Consider the following 5825-nt stretch of genomic DNA (forward strand, 5'->3'; position numbering starts at 1 on the left):
TCATTTCTATGGGAGTGCCGAAAATAGCAGAGCACCTTGTTCAGCACTCCCATAGAAATGAATGGAGGGCAGCCAAGCATGCACAGTTCACTCTCCTTCACTTTGCGGGTTCCATTCTAGAGATGGGACCCGCACCTATCAGACATTGGTGTCATATCCTAGCGATATGCCACCAACATGTGAGATGGGCCAACCCCTTTAAATCTTGGACAGACCTGCATTGATTCCAGCACTACTTGTCACCTTCTTTGGAGTCACACATCTGCACCTCGGCAGTTTTGCCCATTTTGGAGCTACTGCTGTGGACAGACTTTGCATTCTGTTATGAGCCTAGCACACAAGGTCCTAACGGTGATCAGCATCATAGCCTTGCATACACCCTGGCATCCAACTGTGGGCCGGACCTGACTGTATGGCCTAGTCACAGCTGCATTTCCTATGCTTGCAGCACCGTTAGTGATGAAATAGGTCAGTTTGGTGAGGACGTGCAACATTGAGCATACACCATCTCAGCCTCCCTGCCTGGAGTATGGTATGACTGGGAGAGTCGTGTCCTACTCAACATGGCTGTCTGCTCAGAGAAAGGTGAGGATTAGCAGATTCTAGACACCACTGAACCTGCTTATCTTCAGGGGATTGAAGAATCAGATATGTTCAAATCCAACATGAAAAATTATTTTTTTCCTCTGACATTTATCTAAAGGCGGGGGCTAACCACTTATATACGATGAACTGTACCAGAGATTTGCCCTCAAAATCAAGCATAACATTAAAGCCAGCTGCCAAAACAGCTCTGATCCGTTAAGGAATGGACACCACCAGATCTCTAAAGGTGTCCAACAGTAACTATAGGATCGGACCAGACAGATTAACCTTCACTCCCCTCGTAGATTAATGAGGCTTACGCGTCCATGACTCAGTCACCGGTAGTCCTTCCTTAGACCTCGTTTGATATCTACTAAACACAACATACTGGGCACCCCTCACCAGGCACTCTGTTTGCAGATGCTGAGATCCTTCCGCTTACTGTGTTGTTCACTTGCAGCCAGATTGAAGTCTAGCAACGATAACATAGTAAATAAGGCCACTTTCATGTTACAATAATTTGCATCCATGACCAAACTGCAGCCAGCACTAGGTAGTGGGTGGGGGGGAGAGCATTACAGACATAGCTTTTAACATAAGCAGTAGTGTGAATATGAAGTTTTATTCTGTTCAGTGTAAGTGGCCAGGAGTAGAAGCTTCACTGTGAAGTGCTCTGTCTACATTAAAGAAGACCTTTCACCAGAATCAAGTATGTAAACTGACTATACAGACGTGTAGAGCGGCGCCCAGGGATCTCCCTGCACTTACTATTATCCCTGGGCGCCGCTCCGTTCTCCGTTCATAACCTCCGGTATGGTCATAGTTAGGCTCCACCCAGGGGAACCTGCCGGCGTCAGGCTATGAGCTGAGCGCTGCGATTGGCCAGTGCTACAGCATAGGAGAAGGAGACCGCGGCAGGTTCCCCTGGGTGGAGCCTAACTATGACCATACCGGAGGTTATGAACGGAGAACGGAGCGGCGCCCAGGTATAATAGTAAGTGCAGGGAGATCCCTGGGCGCCGCTCTACACGTCTGTATAGTCAGTTTACATACTTGATTCTGATGAAAGGTCCTCTTTAAGGCTACTTTCACACTTGTGGTAGCCTTTTCCGGCAGACTGTTCCGGCGGGGGAAGAACCTGCCGGTTCCGTGCTACCGCAAGTCCACCGTGCTGCCGGAGGTCCACTCCGGCCCCATTCACTATAATGCCGAGAGGCGGCCGGAATAAAACTACTGCACTCTGTGGTTTTTGTCTGGAGCGGACCTCCGGCGGCACAGTGGACTTGCGGTAGCACGGATCCGGTAGGCTTTCTCCCCCCGTCGGAAAAGGCTACCGCAAGTGTGAAAGTAGCTTAAGCTGTCTCGTACCCCTCTGCTCGGAGTGACATCTATAGCATCCAACCAGTAGACCAGTATAGCTGTCACTCAGAGGGATTGTAAAAGAAGTGAAGCTCCGCCTGATGGACATTTGCAGAAGCAGAATCTGGCAGAACAATAGTTTATATTCACACTACTTCTGATAATAAAAGCTCCAGAAAAGTTTATCCTGCTCTCCACAGCCTTCGCCTAGGGGTGGGAGTATGGTCAGAACTACTGACAGACTTCCTTTAAGCCAAAATCATGAGTAGATCACAGGAACAAGAGAGACCTGCAGTACACGGCTGATTACAATAGGGAAGCTGTGGCCAGGCAGCGTTTTACTCTGCAGCAAGGAAGGACCCCCATACATAAAGTCCATATGCTATAATCTTGCAGCTGATCAAATATTGAGCACTGGTGTGTATTTACACTCCTCAATATTGAAATTAAAACAGCGAGAAGGGCAAGCCGTAAGGTTATGCTGATTGGGGAGGTAGCAGGTGTCGCTAAGATCTGCAGATGATGACATTTTCAAACACCTAGCTCCAATCTGTGGCATGTGGGAGGGGTATAAATGCCAGATGAAAGCAAAAAATTTTAACCACATGAAACCTCAAAAATTGTCATGTGTAATGATTGTACGATGGCTCCTGTTCATTGATGTGTCGGTTATCAACACTTGTCACACACTAAGGCCTCATGCACACGACCGTGGTGTGTTTTGCTGATCCGCAAAACACGGATGGCGTCCGTGCACGTTACGCAATTTGCGGAACGGCGCGGACAGCCTTTAATATAAATGCCTATTCTTGTCCGCAAAGCGCGGACAAGAATAGGACATGTTTATATTTTTTTAGCGGGGCCACGGAACAACGGATGCGGACAACACACGGAGTGCTGTTTGCATCTTTTGCGGCCCCATTAAAGTGAATGGGTCCGCATCCGAGCCGCCAAAACTCGGATGCGGACCAAAACAACGGCCGTGTGCATGTAGCCTAAGAGGGACAGAATCCATGAGCTGAGAGGCCTTGGTTTATCACTCCGGCAGATCGCTCCATTAGGCTGAGAGTCAGCACTGCTCAACGTTGTGTGTCCCGGTGGGTGGGAGAACGACGAACTGGAATGACAGAAAGAGGTGCACAGAGTCCGATCAGAAGAATGGCGCGTAGTGATCCATTCTGTACTGCAAGTGAACTTGGCTGTCACATCCCAAGCCTAGGGCGGCTAACAGTGTCTACACAAACCATCAGAAGATGTCTGCACGACACTGGGCTACAAGCCAGACGTCCAGCAACAGGTGTTACACTAACCTAACGCCACACCTCTCAGAGGCTATCATAGTACACAGCAAGACAGCAATGGAGGTCTATCCTCTTCAGCGATGTGTCCCACTTTGGTCTTGGACGAAATGATAGCCGGAGATTGGTTCATGCCATGAAGGGAACATCACACTGGTCCTGCTCCCATGATTATGGTGTGGGGTGGCATAATGTATGGTAGCTGCCCCCGCTAGTCTTCATTTCAGGTACACTAACTTCATTTCAAGCATTACATTTATTTGGTAATGTTACAGCAATTTCTCCAGGAGCTGTTTTTGAACAGGACAACACCAGACCGCATATTGCTCGTGCTACTGTGAGCAGCCTGCGCGGCCTAGACGTGCTACAATGGCCTGCAGCATCTCCGGACTTGTCTTCCATCGAGCACTTCTGGGACGTGACTGGTCGGGAATTGGAAAGGGAGCTGCCAGCAGTGCATCTTGATGATTCACGTGCCCAAGTGCATTCAGTGTGGCAGAACATTCCCCAGACAACCATTAATAAACTCATTGAGAGCATGCCAAGGCGTCTAAGTGCCTGTATTTCTGCACGTAACACTCATACTCAATAAATCAAGATGTTTTGAATATTTTATTTTTTTATCACTTGTATATCATTAACAATGGCTATCGATTCTGTGATTTCCATAATTCCTTTTCCTTCTTGGTGTTGCAATTTCAGTTTTGAAAATTATTTTCCCCATCTTCCGTGGTAAAACACTCCATAAATACCTGCCGCAGGTTAGTCTTATCTGTGGTTCAGGAGATAAGAGGTGCCAATACTACATTGATAGATGTAAAACATTTGTCTCCATCTGTTGACATATGTGCATTGTTCCCCTGCAGAGTCATTGCCCTCAACACGAATAAACCAAGATATACCCCGGAAGGTTTTTACAATACAGTCGATAATAAGACTAGCGCTATGGGGGAAATAAATACATTTACATAGATAAGGTTTGCTATCGGAAGGTACTAGTTCTGGAGGAGACCCTGCTGATGTAGGGAGTCTTGCAGGCAATGCAAAAGGAAATGAGCTATCCTGAAGGTTTGCTATGAACATGTAGAAGCCCCTACACTTCAACCAATTTCTGCAGTTTAGTTTTATGTGTCTTTTTGGCTGATCCTCAACCAATATGGCCACCTGTTCTGCTCCGGCTGAGACTGCCACGTCTTTCAGACTCCTGAATGGGGAAGTCTACTTAGGGTGGCAGAGATATGTGAATGCTGGGTGTATTCATGCATAATTATGCAGTGGTCCATGCCAGTTCCATTCATGGTACCTCAATGGGTTGTGTGAAAGGGCAGGACCTTGCATTGCATGACACTGCAGTTAAATACATATTGACAGGGATAGTCACCAACAACAAGGGGCCCATGTGCAAAAGCAATACAGTAACCCCTTTTTTTTTTATGTCTGTGGGGTACTAGCTATAGATAAAAATCACAGAAAAATAAAGATGAAAAACATCCTGCACGATATGATAAGTAGATATGCGGATGTGCACGGCTACATTTATGGAAAAAAAATCACAGAAAATAATGCACAAATACAATAGATGCAAACATAACATATGGACTAAGCCCTCACTCTGATGTGATGAAATCCGAGACTCTCAGCCAATATATTTTGATCAAAACACATCTGTGCCCGCCTACCAGCACCAAGGTGGTCTCAGCCAACCTTGATTAGGTGGTACATATAGGTGCGCTTGCTCTTCCTCTCATTGGTTGCTGACTGCACACAGAGGTAACTAGGAGCAGCACACTATATGTGCAGAGTCTGCTCTCCTGAAATAGATGCCCAAAGGCATAGGTAGGTTTAGAGTAGGACCTGCCTAAATGAGACCACCTTGACGCGGGTAGGCGGGCACAGATGTGTTTTGATCTAAATATATTGGCTCAGATTTTATCATATCAGAGTGAGGGCTTAGTCCATATATAATTTTGCATCTATTGCGTTAGTGCATTATTTTCTGTACTAGCTGTAGATAGCCTCATTTATGACTGTCTAGAAAAAGTTTTGCCTGCCTGCCTGCCTGCCGCCACCATCGGGGAGAAGATTTACAAAGCTCCCATTAAAGGGATTTGCCGGGCTCAATTATTTGACCTATCCTCAAGATAGGTCATCAATAACAGATCTTTGGGGGTCTGACACACCGCACCCTGGCCGGTACCAGCTAGAAATAAGGACTTTGTATTGTTTGAAAGCTGACATTCCAAGTAGAGTTGAGCAGACACCTGGATGTACGGGTTCGGCCAAACTTGAAAAAAAAGTTTGGGTTCGGGACCCGAACTTGACCCCGAACCCCATCGAAGTCAATGGGGACCTGAACTTTCTCTAAAATAGTCCTGGGAAGGGCTAGAGGGCTGCAAAAGGCATCAAACTGTGCTTAAGAGCATGGCAACTGTTCTGCAAACAAATGTGGATAGGGAAATGACTTAAAATAACCTAAAAAATAGAAAAATTAAAAATAACAATCTTGATCTAGGAGTAGGAGGTTGAGGAGGCGGTGGATGTGGCGGTGTAGGTTGACGTGGCGGTGTAGGTGGAAGCGGCGGT

This window comes from Bufo bufo, chromosome 2 (assembly GCF_905171765.1).
Source record: "Bufo bufo chromosome 2, aBufBuf1.1, whole genome shotgun sequence".
NCBI classification, from domain to species: Eukaryota; Metazoa; Chordata; class Amphibia; order Anura; family Bufonidae; genus Bufo; species Bufo bufo.